The 17,147-nt window shown below is 34.1% G+C and overlaps 1 long non-coding RNA gene across 1 annotated transcript; it reads right to left on the reverse strand.

The window, feature by feature from the left end:
* Positions 1-9,423: 9,423 nt before the first annotated feature.
* LOC120354149 lies at positions 9,424-16,411 on the reverse strand. Its single transcript, XR_005572837.1, has 3 exons — positions 16,234-16,411; positions 15,555-15,681; positions 9,424-9,536 (listed from the first exon to the last, which is right to left on the reverse strand). It is a non-coding gene; the product is annotated as an uncharacterized LOC120354149 (long non-coding RNA).
* Between the last annotated feature and the right edge of the window lie 736 nt (positions 16,412-17,147).

Genomic DNA, 17,147 nt, shown 5'->3' on the forward strand with positions numbered 1-17,147 from the left:
TCTATTCAATAATGGCTGTATCAGCTTTTCAAGATAAAATTCATACAAGCAAAGATGATAAATCTCATGGGAAATCCCTTAAGATAGAATTTAATCAATGCCATTCCCTGGGCATCGAAAATTCTGGACAAATCCAGTTCCTAGTATCTGCCGTCTGCACAACCACAAAGACGCCATCTTGAATTCGAAACCGCGGGAAATTCAAGATCCCTATGCTCAAGGAACAGATGCAATAAAGAAACGATATCCTATTTAATAATAGCTAGATAAGCCTCCAAAGATAAAATTCATACAATCAAAGATGGGAAATCCCTTCAGATAAAATTTATTCTATGTCATTCCCTGGGCATCGAAAATTCTGGACAAATCCAGTTCCTTCACAAAACAGTCCGAGATTCAAATTAAATTTAAAAGAGTCTAGAGGATCCAAACACTATTTACTCTTCCCTAAATTCTGATTTTAGGACTTTATAAGTCTCCAATGGTCCAAAACTCACTTTGTGAACGTGTTTCAAGCATTTAAAATAGCTTTGTCTCCAGAGTTCTAAAAGTGAGGTTAGGTTCCAAACAGTGATCGCAAAAAGGGGTGACTGTTCTATTTTACCAAACGTAATATCAATAGCTAAATGTTTATTGTTTCAGGAAACTGTAGATCTTTTTAATTTATTGCCATGGGCGATGGGAATTCAGTGGCCTACAACCCATGAGTAATCCTAACCTCTATAAAGTGAGGTTATGTAACAGATTCTGTCAAACGTATACACACATGCTCTACCCGCTTGTTCTACAGTATAGTAAATGGACACCTTCAGACGCCCACATAGGTATGTTCAAGAGGTCAGTTTTTTCATAATACATTACATCCTCTATGGAGACTGACCTTACGGCATAAACTACTTTATACTGTAGTAAGATTTATCAGAATTCCTCAGTTATAAATATGTCTAGTTAAACACACATCGATTTTTGGACGTCCTCATAAATTCTATTAGATTGAACATAACTTGGCAAACACATGATTATGCACCTGCACACACATCATGCGTTTGACAAGCTCCATTCAATCTAATAGAATTGATAAGGACGACAATAAATCGATGTTTGTAACTGGCTCAACACCTACGGTGGTTTCTATTGAACCAATGTTCACAGTTCCAAGTGAACCTCACTAAGGCTTTATATAAAAACTTTGCAGTATTTATAGAGCCCTAAATCTCACTATATGCGACCCAACCTCACAATTAAATCTATCACCTATAATACTAGGCAATACCGACCTGCACCGCTCTCTAATGCCTTGCCACAATGAAGATAGACGCGCTGCAATGGGCCGCACATTCCCACATATCAGTCAACACATAATTTCCATCAGTTCTGATTGGACTCAGCGAGTATCATTAGTCCCATTACAACTGATGGCAATTATATTCTCACTGTACCTGATACTGATATGTGGGATTTATCAGCAGTAGAATGACGCGCCAAATAAACTAGAATCGCAATAGGAGGCCAAATCGCTGCCCTTATTCATACCATAGAGAAACAATAGCATAAGTAGATATCCCATGGTATAGGGCGTTTATGTCACAACTTTTACTGTTATCTCAAGCCGATAACAGACGTAGTTCTTTCCCGTGAAGCTTTATGACGCTGGTAGTCTCTCATATTGTGCCGTTCATACACTCTTACCAGGTCAAAACAGTAAAAATCGACTTGAGATAACATTAAACGTTGCAACATAAACGCCTTATACCATGGGATATCTACTTACGCTATTGTTTCTCTATGTTCTTCATACAAAGTGGATAATATTCGCTTGCCGCTGCAATTTGCTGCTCAATTTACGCCGCACGCCCTACGCATAAGCTTGCATATCACTATAGTGAGGTCCACGTTATAAAGTCAGCACATGATTAACATTGGTGTTGCTATCCTTGTCTGTCATTCTACAAAGCAGATAGCTCTATCCTGTTCTGTATCAAATTGTGGTGTTGTGTATCAAGTTGAGATGATACTGTATCATATTGTGGTGATGATACTGTATCATATTGTAGTTGTTCTTGTTCTACAGTGAGGTCCACGTTATAGTCAGCACCTGATTAACATTGGTGTTGCTATCCTTGTCTGTCATTAGACAAAGCAGATAGCTCTATCCTTTACCAACTCCACACCTTTGCCAAACGGTTTGTTGATTATGAAGAAATATGAACTACCAGAATACTCAAACTCAATCATGAGTATATTTATTAATTAATAAATTAAGAAAGTAAATTTTCATCACGAATAAAATATATTTGAGATTACTATTGACAAGAAGCAACAATGAATAATATTCTATCAGATATACCGGAGTCTCAGTCATCTACTATGAAAGACGGTGGCAACAGAGTATCGGCAACTCTGCCGTTCTATCATTTTCACTGACTTTGTAACGTGAATTTCACTATAACAACATAATAGGAGACTAAAGGCCAGTTTCCATTGCCACAAATCCCAGAGACAAGTTGCACAACTAATCATTGATTGCTATATTCTGGAGACAGCTACATGTTGGGATACATTAATGTGTGGCAATGGAAACTTGTCTCAAGTAGTTAGTAGTAGACACATTGAAATGGAGTGCCACCTCGCCTCGCTCCAATGTGCGCCACTCTCTCTCTCTCTTTTCAATGTTGACAGTACTCTGTCAATAGTCTGCGCTTGCTTGCTAATCAACCACCAATCTTAGGCTCAACTCACATTTAGGCGACTCTGGTGGAGAAGAGACTGTACTCTAGTGAGAGCATGTGTTTCCAAATGGTGACACTCAGACCAGTCGATTTTAATCTCAGCGACTGTCACCATTTGAAAACACATGCTCACGACTAGAGTCGAGTCGCGTAAGTGTGAGTTGAGCCTTATACCTCTCAAATTATGTCATTTTATAGACTGAATAAAAGTATAGATAAAAATAGTCCAAACTACATGTTCATCTTAAGGTGCGTACAGATTTACGCGCCGCGAACATGAGCAATTCACGTTTAATCAGCTGATTTTATCTGTATTTTTACAGAAACGGTAAGATAGATATAAAAAGCTTGGCATCAGCTGATTAAAAGTGAATTGCTCTTGTTCGCGGCGCGTAAATCTGTACGCACCTTTAAATACACTGATGACCAGAAATAATCATACCTCAATAAATTCTGTGCCCTAGATTTCAGTGAATTTTATAGACTAGTTCTAGAGCTCGCTGCCCACAGAGACATTAGTAGTCTACAAGCTGCTATGGGAACACGGAATTAGAATTTTCCGCAACTGAAACATACAAGCCATTTCCAATTCCGTGTTCCCGCCACAGCTAGTGGACGCTACAATATTGTCCCTGTGAGCAGGCTGCTTTAAAGAACGCTATTGGAACTCACTCTAAACACACTTTCATCAAGTTGGTTCCAAATGGCTACCTCCTCAGCCAATAGTGGGACTGTATCTCAAGATTGTATGGAGCAGGAGGGAGGATGAATACTCAAAGATTGGTAATTAAGAGCCTATGGATATATCTATAAATACAATCAGTATATTTGATTCCACCCAATAGGATACAGTTGAAATACACAACTCAGCAGTTGGAAAAACATTGACAAATATGATTGAATTTGTGGTGAAAGTATCATTGGATACAGAAGAAGGGTGGGGGTGTTCAAGTCTTTACATAATTTATTTTCATAAAATTATAAATTGGGTTTACAAACAATCAAGTTTTATAAACCATCAGAATGATGCAGTATTGAAAATCATAGCAGAAATGAACTGGTCTTAAATAATGATAACAGCCTGAGATCAATTCACTCATGAACCAACAACAACTTCAATATAATGACAAATTAAATAAAAATATGATGATGAATATAATGAGATGAATGATAAAACAAAAATAGATGATGATTGATGAAGCAAAAATAAAATAATGAATGATAAAATAAACATAAAATGATAAAAACACAAAATAAAATTTTATTAAACATGAATAAATCATAAAATAATAAGATGAATGAAAAAATCATAAAATGAAAATAGTTTAATTGTGGGCCAGAGTATCCAAGCTTATCCATCCTATGTATCTAATAGTCGACAGCCGATTCCCTTTCCTGTAATATAAAAATTGGAACAACGTTTAGAGCTTTGATTCATTTGCCATTTTTTCCTATGTGCAAGTGCATCAACAAGCCGTGCGATTTCTGGCAACTAGTGGTGATTTTTCATGCCAAAAACATCACCAAAAACGGGGAGAAAAAAGAATAAATGAAAAAAAATTGTGAAAACAAAACAAAATAATGATTGGTGAAATGATGATGGGGTTTCAAACAGCTCGGATGTGCACACCAAGACAAGCAATCAAATCAAGTCACAGCAGGTGAGACAATCCACAGGCGAAATGTGTTTAGAAAAAAAAAACAAAGCTACAGAAGCTCATGAAGAAGAAGAAGAAGAAGAAGAAGAATGAAAACAGAGAAGAAGACTGAAGACAATACTATGAACAAATCTAGACTTAGCTTTCAATGAGAAAGACATCACAAGTTCAAGCAGAAGATCAAAACTATCAACCATTCTACTCAAAGCATTCCAAGTAGGAGCTGCATGATATTACAAGTTTGCAGAAGAGTGCATAATATTAGTCTAATATACAGTTATTTACAGCAAGCAGACAACATAACAAAAAAAGGTGAAAAGAAAACCAGACAATCAAAGAAGAAGAAAAGTCAGCATGCAAAGGTTAGAAACGAGAAAGAAACTACCCACTAGTTAATAATCATTCAGTGTCATAATTAGTCAGGATAAACTTCAGTATTACAAGGCTATCTAGAATAAAGATCGGCGTATTCTAGTTCAGAATGCATCTACAGAGTTTAGACCATTGATTAAAAGAAATGATAACATAAGAATATGAGTGCAAAAGTGTTTGATAGCCAATACTGGGGCAACAGAGCTAACAAATCTAGAAGAGGCCACATTATATTGCTTCTACGATCAGTAGACTTAAGCGAATCAGGTGGAGAAGAGACTGGACTCTAGTGGAGCATGTGTTTCCAAATAGTGACGTCACAGAGACTAGAATCGACTGGTCTGAGTGTCACCATTTCAAAACACATGCTCTCCACTAGAGTCCAGTCTCTTCTCCACCTGAGTCGCATAAGTGTCAGTTGAGCCTTACAAAGCTTTCTTTACTTTTCAAAAAGCGATTTCATATAATTTTGCAATAAACTGACCGCTATTTTATTTCAAGCTCAATCAAAGTATAAATATAAGTTCCAGTATTATAAGAATACTTTGTTCCAATTAAGTAGCACTAGGCACGTAAGTCTATTTCGCATTTGTATCAAATTATGGTGTTGTGTATCAAGTTGAGATGATACTGTATCATATTGTGGTTGTTCTTCTATAGTGAGGTCCACGTTATAATGGAAGTATTCGATTAACATTGGTGTTGCTATCCTTGTCTACCATTCCACAAAGCAGATAGCTCTATCCTGTTTTGTATCAAATTATGGTGTTGTGTATCAAGTTGAGATGATACTGTATCATATCTTCAATTACAGTCTACTAAAACCGTTCAAGCGTCTCCCAAATCTGGTAACATCACGGAAAATAATACTTCAAAAGCCTAATCAAGTGTGAGAATTAGCAAATGAATCGTAGATCATTCAAACTAAAATAACACCGACTGACGGCGCTAATAGAACCATCGAGGCTCAGTTCAAATTCACTCATATTTCCACCCCAAATACACCGGTTAAATCTGTTTATTTTTAAAAGCTTCCCAAAGACTCTTATCAGAGTATAGAATAGAATATTCCTGTCTTTATTTTTCCTAGAGAGCAAAGATAGGGCGTAATTATAAGCCTAAGACTGGCCACTAACGACATGATAAACATGTGTATGTCGCTGATAAGCATGCATGTATGTACACACAAGTTCATCATGCATGTCCCACCGTTAGTGGCCAGCCAAGAATATGGTTAATCGCAAGATGCATTCTAAAACACGCAAGCAGCAACGCAAGGTGCACAATCAAACAAAAAAAGACAAATATAATAAAAATCATCAACTAACCTGAAGAAAATTCCGTATGGTGGTATATAATGCATCAGGTTGTGAAGTAATCCAAGGCTGGAGATTAGAGCAGTAACATTCTTCTTCAAGTCTCCTCTCAAAGCAGTGAGATTCCTCTGCGCGGTCATTCGGCTTCCAACATTTCAATACACTGCAAAATAACACACACTGCTTAGACAATAAAATAATGAATATTGTCTACAAATAATACACAAGTGGAGTGACAAAAAGTAGTTGAAATAAGTGGTTGAGACACAAAATTGGTTAATTTCACGAGAACCAGAGGTGTTTTTGAAAATATGGCTTTTCTGATTGGTTCTCGTGGAATTAATCACGGTTAAAATTTAACCGGCTGTTGTGCAACCGGCACTATGAACACTTTTTCCGCTTCCCACAGCGGAAAGATTTTGGAAATTCTATACTTTATAAATTATTTTCGCAACAGGAAAATTTTGAAACAACTTCTGATAAAAAAAATTGTTACCGCTTTCAACAGCGGGAAACGTAAGTGGTAAAATTTAATTACAAGCTTTTTCTTTAGATATTTATAAATAAAATAATTGATATGAGTTTATTAAAAAAAATTAATGTTTAAATACTTTTATTCCAGTAATATCTATATACTCAAGATTTAAAAAAAAATTGAATAGGCCCAGATAAACAACAAACTAACCTTAACATGAACCGGCTTAGAAGTTTATAATACGATTAACAATACAATGAGACCTTTAATGTTAAATTTCAAAGAAAACGAGCCAAAATAAATTATTTTTTCTAAAAAAAAATTAACCAATAGCAAATAGTTCATTTTTACTAATCCAATACTCAAATTATAACCAAAAAAATCAGTCAAGTTTGGAAGAAAAAATTTAAAATTTTACTAAATTTATTTTCAAAATGAATGAAAACAACTGTAAATAACTCATTTTAAATTATTTCAAGCCAAAAATTGGAGAATTCTAGCTAAAAACTTAATACAAAAACCGTAGTTATAAAACCGTAAATAGCTTGGCAGTAGCTCTTATGAGTATGCATCAATGTTCCCCATTCAACCAATACTGACAGTTCTTTGTGAAACAACAATATTGATCGGCATTCATCAAAATAATTTTGCAAAACCGGAGAAAATCAATTAAAAACATTAAAATAGCTTACAATTAGTCGAAAACAAGCAATAAATACGATTGAATAGGTTATAAAACGTTTTTATAATGTAAAATACAAGATACCTTGGCTGTTATGATCAAAGACGATGAGTTGATTTTACTTCAAAGCTCACGTTAAAATTATCGGATAGAAATGGATTTCTATGTTCACACTAGTTGATAAAAGTTATAAGAAACACATTTTACATTAATTTAACACTGAAATCAATAAAATATCACTTTAAACTGTAAAAATTAACAAGCTAAAGCAGGCTACCTAGCAAAGATGGCGGCGTCCATATTGTTGGAGAATTTTCGATAGAAAAGGAGACGGGGAAAGTAATGCTGCCAACATAAAGATGCAAAATTTCTCTATCCGCTCTATCTAGTTGTGAAGTAATCCAAGGCTGGAGATTATATAATGCATCATGTTGTGAAGTAATCCAAGCTGGAGATTATATAATGCATCATGGATAGGATATTGGTTGGAAAGCTGGAGAAATATGGTCTGGGTGGCAAGGTCCTTAAGACAGTGATATCCTATCTGGATAATAGAAAACAGGTGGTGCAGCTGAGAGGTGCTGGCTCGAGGCTGAGAGGCGTTAAGCATGGAGTACCACAGGGCTCGGTTTTGGGCCCTCTGTTGTTCATATTACTCATGAACGACTTCTCAAGCAGTCAGGGGGCAGTGCTTTTTGCGGACGACACCACCTTGATTGCCAGAGGTGTCACTGTGGAACAGGCAAAGGAGGAGTCCGCCAGACTCTTAGAAGTAGCTAAGTTGTGGTTTCTTGCCAACAAGCTCAAATTAAATGAGGATAAAACCAACATCTTGGTTTGCTCATTGAAAAGACAGCCAGTCGTATCAGATCCAGTAAAACTATTAGGACTCTGGTTGGATGAGCGATTGAGCTGGAATCATCATGTGAATCAAGTATGCAGGAAATTGTCCAGAGTGCTGTACCTCCTTCGTAAGCTGAGATGTGTGGTGGATCAGAGAAGTCTTGTCATGGCCTATCATTCGCTGTTTCACAGCCATATCATTTATGGATTGCTCCTGTGGGGTCACGCACCAGCTGTCCACGATGTGCTGCTACTGCAAAAGAAGGCTCTGAGAATAGTGACATTTTCCGGCTTCAGGGATCACTGCAGGCCACTATTTAGGGATCTTGGGATACTCACAGTGTACAGTCAATATGTATTGTGCTCGCTTATGTATATCAAGAAGAACCTGGTGCAGTTTCAAAAAAGGTGTGATATACACAGCCACAATACACGACATGCCACTAGACTGGAGGTACCCCGGAGCCGACTGGCGGGGAATTACAATAGCTTTCCTTCGCAGGCAATAAGATTTTTTAACAGCCTTCCTAGACCAATTCAGGAAACACCGAACTCTTGGTTCTATACCACTCTGAAAAGTAAACTCCTGGAAAAGCCACTCTACTCACTACAGGAGTTTTACAGTGAACCTCTTTTTGGGAGTCAAGCACCTCCACAGCGTGAATGACCATGTAGGTTATTTTTATTGAGAATTCCGACACTGCCTATCTGGAAACCCCAGTCATTGGCAACGACCTCAAGTATCAAGTAAGTAAGTATCAAGTATCATGTTGTGAAGTAATCCAAGGCTGGAGATTATATAATGCATCATGTTGTGAAGTAATCCAAGGCTGGAGATTATATAATGCATCATGTTGTGAAGTAATCCAAGGCTGGAGATTATATAATGCATCATGTTGTGAAGTAATCCAAGGCTGGAGATTATATAATGCATCATGTTGTGAAGTAATCCAAGCTGGAGATTATATAATGCATCATGTTGTGAAGTAGTCCAAGCTGGAGATTATATAATGCATCATGTTGTGAAGTAATCCAAGCTGGAGATTATATAATGCATCATGTTGTGAAGTAATCCAAGCTGGAGATTATATAATGCATCATGTTGTGAAGTAATCCAAGCTGGAGATTATATAATGCATCATGTTGTGAAGTAATCCAAGCTGGAGATTATATAATGCATCATGTTGTGAAGTAATCCAAGCTGGAGATTATATAATGCATCATGTTGTGAAGTAATCCAAGCTGGAGATTATATAATGCATCATGTTGTGAAGTAATCCAAGCTGGAGATTATATAATGCATCATGTTGTGAAGTAATCCAAGGCTGGAGATTATATAATGCATCATGTTGTGAAGTAATCCAAGGCTGGAGATTAGAGCAGTAACATTCTTCTTCAAGTCTCCTCTCAAAGCAGTGAGATACCTCTGCGCGGTCATTCAGCTTCCAACATTTCAACACACTGCAAAATAACACACATTGCTTAGACAATAAAATAATGAATATTGTCTACAAATAATACACAATTGGAGTGACAAAAAGTAGTTGAAATAAACAGTCAGAGGCATAAATCCTGTTTCTGAATCAAATTTTATCAACACATTCATCTAAATTTATGAAAAAAATAAATAGTTTCACTTCAGATGCAAGAAGATACATAGATTGACCGACCTGTAACAAAAACATTTCCGGCAGCGGAAATTTTTTTAGAAAAACTTACTTAAACATATTGAATGAAAAAGACTAAGAAATTGTCAAAAACCATTGATCTATTGATAATTAGAAAGACCGGTTTCGGTTATTACACCATTGTCAATCTCTGATTAACTGTTTTGATACATTTTTCAGTTTATCAGAGATTGACAATGGTGTAATAACCGAAACCGGTCTTTCTAATTATCAATAAAACAGTGGTTTTTTTTGACAATTTCTTAGTCTTTTTCATTCAATATGAATAATTACCACAATATCAACTTCTCAACTACACAAAAAGTAAAACTTAAACACTGAACATTTATTGCCGCTTCCCGCAGCAGGAAAATTATCAAACACTATGGTCTGGTTGCACAACAGTCGGTTAAAATTTAACCGTGATTAATTTCACGAGAACCAATCATTCAAAAACGCCTTCTCTGATTGGTTCGACGGTTAAAATTTAACCGGTTGTTGTGGAACCGGCACTATAAACACTTTTTCCGCTTCCCGCGATGGAAAGATTTTGGAAATTCTATACTTTATAAATTATTTTCGCAACAGGAACATTTTGAAACAACTTCTGATAAAAAAATTTATTAACGCTCTTAGCAGTGGGAAACTGGAGTGGTAAAATTTAATTACAAGCTTTTTCTTTAGATATTTATAAATAAAATAATTGATATTATGAGTTTATTCTAATAACAATTAATGTTAAAATACTTTTATTTCAGTAAAATATATATATATATATATATATAGGCCTACTCAAGATTTAAAAAAAAAAATTGAGATAGGCCCATATAAACAACAAACTAACCTTAACATGGACCGGCTTAGAAGTTAAATACAATTGAAAAAACAATAAGACCTTTAATGTTAAATTTCAAAGAAAACGAGCCAAAATAAATTATTTTTTCTAAAAAAATTAAACCAATAGCAAATAGTTCATTTATACTAATCCAATACTCAAATTATAACTAAAAAATCGGCTAAAGTTCACGTCCAGTGCCAACATACCTGTCATCAAATTTTTGGTTGGGATCGATTTAGTATGTTATTTTGAGCACACAATTACAAAAATTAAACGGCGCTCACTATTGTTTTTAAAATAAACTAAGTTCAAAGTAGCAGAACTTTACATGCATTTAACCTATAAAGTAGTAACCATAAGTAGCTAAGGTTAGGAAAAGCTGTAGGTTAGGAAAAGCTTTAGGTTAGAAAAAGCTTTAGGTTAGAAAAAGCTTCAGGTTAGGAAAAGCTTCAAGTTAGGAAAGCTTAGGTTAGGGAAAGCTTTGGGTTAAGAAAACTCAGATTAGGAATATCGTAATTTGATGATTTCAATAATCAAAATGGCTGCTACTCATAGGTTAAATGCATGTAAAATTGTGCTACTTTGAACTCAGTTTATTTGAAAAACAATAGTGAGCGCCGTTTAATTTTTGTGATTTTGTGCTACAAATAACATACTAAATTGATCCCAACCAATAATTTGATAATAGGTATGTTGGCACTGGACATGCACTTACACAAAAAAAATTATTCAAGTTTGGAAGAAAAAATTTAAAATTTTACTTAATTTATTTTCAAAATAGATAAAATCAAAAGTAAATAACTCATTTTGTATTAATTCACGGCTAAAATTGGTGAATTGTAGCTAAAAACTTAATACAAAAACCGTAAAGTGAGATTCAATAGCTTGACAGTAGCTCTTATGACTATGCATGGATGTTCCCCATTTAACCAATACTGACAGATCATTGTGAAACAGCAATAGATCAACATTAGTCAAATTTACAAAATAATTTTGCAAAACTAGAGAAAATCAATTGAAAACATTAAAATAACTAACAATTAGTCGAAAACAAGCAATAAATACTGTTGAAAAGTAAATAAAACGTTTTAATAATGTAAAATACAAGATACCTTGGTTGTTATGATCAAAGACGATAGGCTGATTTTACTTCAAAGCTCACGTTAAAATTATCGGATAGAAATGGATTTCTATGTTCACACTAGTTGATAAAAGTTATAAGAATCACATTTTACATTAATTTAACACTGAAATCAATAAAATAACACTTTAAACTGTAAAAATTAACAAGCTAAAGCAGGCTACCTAGCAAAGATGGCGGCGTCCATATTGTTGGAGAATTTTCGAGAGAAAAGGAGACGGGGAAAGTAATGCTGCCAACATAAAGATGCAAAATTTCTCTATCCGCTCTATCTAGTTGCCATTGAAAGTTCAATAATATTTTAGAATTTTGGTTGGCAGCAGCAAACACCAGCTGTCTTCGTGACCTAATTATTTTCTTGAGAAGAAAAATAATAAGAAGTGAATAATATCCTAACCTCAATACAAAAATTACATTATTAAAAAAATGTAATTAGAATACAATAAAATGACTGAATTTGTACTCGAAAATTATTATTGTTAAATAATATAACTTGAATGAGAGATTAAAATGCATCTAAATTATCATTTTTCCTAACAAACCCGGCAAAAGATGTCATCAATATTGGTTTAAAATAAAGAAATCAAACTGTTTCTCACAATAATATGTATTGAAAACATAACTTTACATATTTATTTAACCATTTTTCATTCTGAGAAAGCTTAGAATAGAGAGAGAATGTCATTAAATCGTACTTTATTCTCGTACTACACTGGCAACCATACTGTATCAATCACTGGGCAATGCATTCATTTGGATAAAAAAAACAACATAATATTGATAAAAAATTATTGAAAAGATAGATTAAAACAACTACAAGTTCTCATCGTTCACCTTAATATCAGTCTCAAATGCTTAATATCTCTATGGTTTACAAGCGCATAAATGACTCACAACTACAGGTCTATCTTAACGGTAAAAAATGTAAGAAACTCCAGACGTCTGATGAAATACAGTGCACACAAATATTACAAATTAGATAAAGGAATCTATTCACTACAGTTGATAGAAGGCCCTACGGGGAAGCAGAACGATTTGAGAGAGAATTAATCTTAATTTTTCAAGGGTTTAAATAGAGGCTACTAACAAAATTGTTATCATTGAATCAATAAACATTTATGAGCCTACATACTGGCTAGTTAAATAATACTGTGTGGATTTTAATGTAAACTATACCCTTCTCATCATGAAACCACCTCGTCCTCATCCAGTGAATACATCTCAATTAAACAATCTCTAACTTCTAAGGGCCTGGACACACATGGAGCGATCTACCGGCTGCGGTCAGAGCGGTCCAAGGTTCGATTTCCAAGTTACGACTCTTCAAGTCCTCGGTTGCACAAAAGCCGGTTAAATTTTAACTGTGATTAATTTCATGAGAACCAATCAGAGAAGGCTTTCCAAAGGTTCTCGTGAAATTAATCACAATTAAAATTTAACAGACTTTTATGAACCGGCACACGATTGTATTAACGGCTGTTAATACTCAGATTCAAGTACAGCGATTTAAAACATAATTTGCTCAAAAAGAAGATGAAAAATTGAGAAGTCAGTAGAGATTTTGAAGCAGAAATAACTTTCTTTCGGTCCAGAGATGTCTTTGGTGTGAAGTGAAACCCTAAGGACGTCCAGATATTATAATGTAGCTCTTTAGACACAGAGCTCTGGTGTGAACAATTTTTAGACATCTCAATTCAATTTTATTAAAATGAAAACACAAATACACAATTCAAAATACAAATTTCAAATAAACATACAAGAACAGGCTTCATAGTGGGGTGAGAGCTGAATAGAATAAAATACGGAAAAATACCTAGCCAACTATGGTTTCCATGTCATGGGCTGGTGGAGGGTATAAAAGTAAGGAATGAAGGGTGAAGAGGAGTGAAAGAGGGAAGAATGGGAAAAGAAGAGAGGATAAGAAAGAAAAAAAATTCTAACAAATATAGCTAAAGATATTTCATTACAATCAATAAATAGTTGGAGCAGAAATCTTGAGTGTCATACGTCGATATTGATATCTATATCTTAGATATCTATAAGTATATATTAATCCAAGACCGCTGCCAGCAGATCGCTCTCTGTGTGATCAGACCTTGAATGAAGGTGTGATGCCAAATAGGTGTTCTCATAGTGAGGAGGTAGTGGAGACGTTAATCAATCAATGAATAAATAATTTTAATCAACACAACAATCAATCATTTTATTCAACACAGACACACAATAAAAATCAAAAGGGAAGAGGATAGAGAAAAGATAGCATAAGAAGATATCCCATGGTATGTTCCAAAATTCGAGGCTATTTCATGTTAACACAGTCAGAGTCTGAGTTGAAATGAAAGTCATGTGGTTACGAAACTGAATAAACGATCACACCATACAGAGAATAAAGCTTCAAAGATCCACTACTGTTATAAACTATGGAACAACAAACAATCCAGGAATAACAGGGTTGTAAAGAATACCTTCTTTTAGTCATTGATCAACTTTTAAAAATAGAATTGTTAGATGCACACACTAAAAAAAGTGGATACCCATCAAAAAAGAATTGTTTGATTTTTTCAAAATTAGACTACATTTTCTTTACAATATCACCAATACGGAGGGTTATCAGGGCTGTAGAAACTATGAGAATATTTTCTTTCAGTCTTTGATCAAATGTTAGAACCAAAATTTTTAGATGCAGACACTGAAAAAAAAGGAATCCCTTCAAATAAGAATTGTTAGATTTTTTTCAAAATTAGACTACCTTTTCTTTGGAGTATCACCATTACGGAGAGTTATCAGGCGTGTGAAAACTATGAGAATACTTCCTTTAAGTCATTGATCAACTTTAGAAACCAGAATTGTTAGATGGGGACACTAAAAAAAGTGGATACCCTTCAAATAAGAATTGTTTGATTTTTTTACAATATTAGACTACCTATTCTTGGAGTATCACCAATACGGAAGGTTATCAGGGTTGTGGAAACTATGAGAATACTTTCTTTTAATCATTGATCAACTTTTAAAACCAGAATTGTTGGATGCGGCTACTAAAGAAAGTGGATACCCTTCAAATAAGAATTGTATGATTTTTAAAATTACACTACCTATTCTCTTGATTATCTTCAATATGGAGGGTTATCAGGGTAGTGGAAACTATGAAAATGCTTTCTTTTAGTCATTGATCAACTTTTGAAACCAGAATTGTAAGATGCAGGCACTAAAATAAGTGGATGCCCTTCATAGAAGAATTGTATAATTTTTTTACAATATTAGACTACCTATTCATTGAAGTAACACCGATAGGGAGGGTTATCAGGGTTGTGAAAACTATGAGTTTAATTTCTCATAGTCATTTATCAACTTTTGAAACCAGAATTGGTAGATGCAGATACTAAAAAAACAGGATTCCCTTCAAATAAGAATTGTATGATTTTTTACAATTTCATACTACCTACCTATATGTGTAGTTGATCTGTTAGTTCCTAAAAATGATTCTGGGGATATTTTCAATGATAAATAACACTACATTCATCTTATCTTAAAACTAGAGACATTTCAAAGTACATGGAGAGAAATTGTCCTGAACTGCAGCCTGATAGATTGTCCTCATGAAACTGTTAAGACATTTAATTTATATTTAGGATTTATAATTGTCAAGTTTTAAAATTAAAATGAGGAAAAATCTACAGATCACAGCACGCCATTCTCTATGAACCCAAACATTTGAAATGCCTTAATAATTAAAACTAGAAAACAGATGTTGAGCACATCTGCTTCAAGAGCAGAAAAATAAAACATGATATTTGTAGGGAAAATTACAAATATCACAATAAATTTGAATGTACCTTGTATGTTGCATGAAGATTTAAATCAGCTGGTTCCGTTTCAAATACAATGAATATTGTAGCACAAAATCTCAAGTTACTTTTCCGATTGAATGGTTATAATCTCCAATGATTTTATAGGGCCTACCTGAAAATGTAAACAAATAATGAATTCAACAGTAGATGAAACTTTCAAAGACAAGAGTAAAAATACTTCATCAGTTATTTTAAATTTGAAATTGTTATTTGTTTAAATTGAGAGATAAAAGTTTATTTGAAGTTTTGTGCCGACTACCCAACCTACCTAACATTGCCGTCAATGTAGAGTACAGTTATGTTATGAAAAAAGTATAATTAATCAACAACTAGAACTAAAACTGAATTAAATTATTATTAAAATTATATTCAACACATTTTACAATAATATTTTAGGAGAAATGAGCGGAATATCAGCTAAAAACATATTAAAACAATAAGACTGCCCACGGCCATTGGCTCATAGTCAACAATTGAAGATTTTGCTATTATTTTTTTAAAGTAATAGTATTCAAAGTTAATTGTACTTGACTTACACATGATAGAAGATGAATTTCATGGAAATGAATGTTTATTTGTTGTAACACTTACAATATAACAATTCTAAAACTTAGCTGTTCAAAACACTATAGCTAAAGGTATGATCACTTTAATATATACTTACACATTCTGCAATTATTTGACGATTGCGCACTATTCTTATCGTTGATAGAGTTGAAGAAATTATGATAGAAGGTATTTTTAAAAAAATTAGAGTTTAAACGTTAATATTTATTTAATAATCAGCAATTGTTTGCGGACTTGAACAGACTAATTGTATACAAACAAAAATCAAAGATGGCGATGGTCTGGTCTGGTCAGTCAGCTTGACAGAAAGGGAAAGTGGGCAATAGTTCATAAACTGGCCGCTATCGCCTATGGGCAGCACAATGCAGGGAACATTTTGAAATCACCTTTGACTATCAAATCAACAGCTTTATTCGTTTTTAAATAACAATTACAATCAACAACATCAACTTATGATTGAATTTCTTGTATCATCTTATTGAAAAATTAGTTTTCTTCTCAAATGGTTCAGTGCAATATTGCGCTATGATTGAGCATTCAAAAGTTATTGAGGAGTTATTGCTTGATAGTTTACTGAAGATTGCAACTTCAAATTCTTTTGAAGCTCTATAATGCGTGATTTTCTGAGTTTTCAGATATGTAGACTACATATTATTGTAGAAAAGTTAATCCTTTATAAATATTGTATCGACAAAATTTGTGCTATGACCAACCGTTTAGAAGATATTGACAAGAAACTAGAGAAGAGCTAATGTTTAAATAGGTTTTCTCAATTTTGATGTTGTATAGCTCCCCATCATCAGAGCTCTTCAGTGATTAATTTGAATGATTTTTTGGAGAATTATTTTATCTTCAAGCTTGTTGATAGTAAAAACACCTAATATCAACTGTTAAGGAGCTATGGACAGAAAATACTACAGATGATTTCAACGATGATGCGGTTCTCTTGTTTTTGAAGCTCTGTAGCTTCTTACTATTAGAGTTTTTGTACAATTTAATCACACGAAACTG

This window comes from Nilaparvata lugens, chromosome 14, assembly GCF_014356525.2.
Source record: "Nilaparvata lugens isolate BPH chromosome 14, ASM1435652v1, whole genome shotgun sequence".
Classification (NCBI taxonomy): domain Eukaryota; kingdom Metazoa; phylum Arthropoda; class Insecta; order Hemiptera; family Delphacidae; genus Nilaparvata; species Nilaparvata lugens.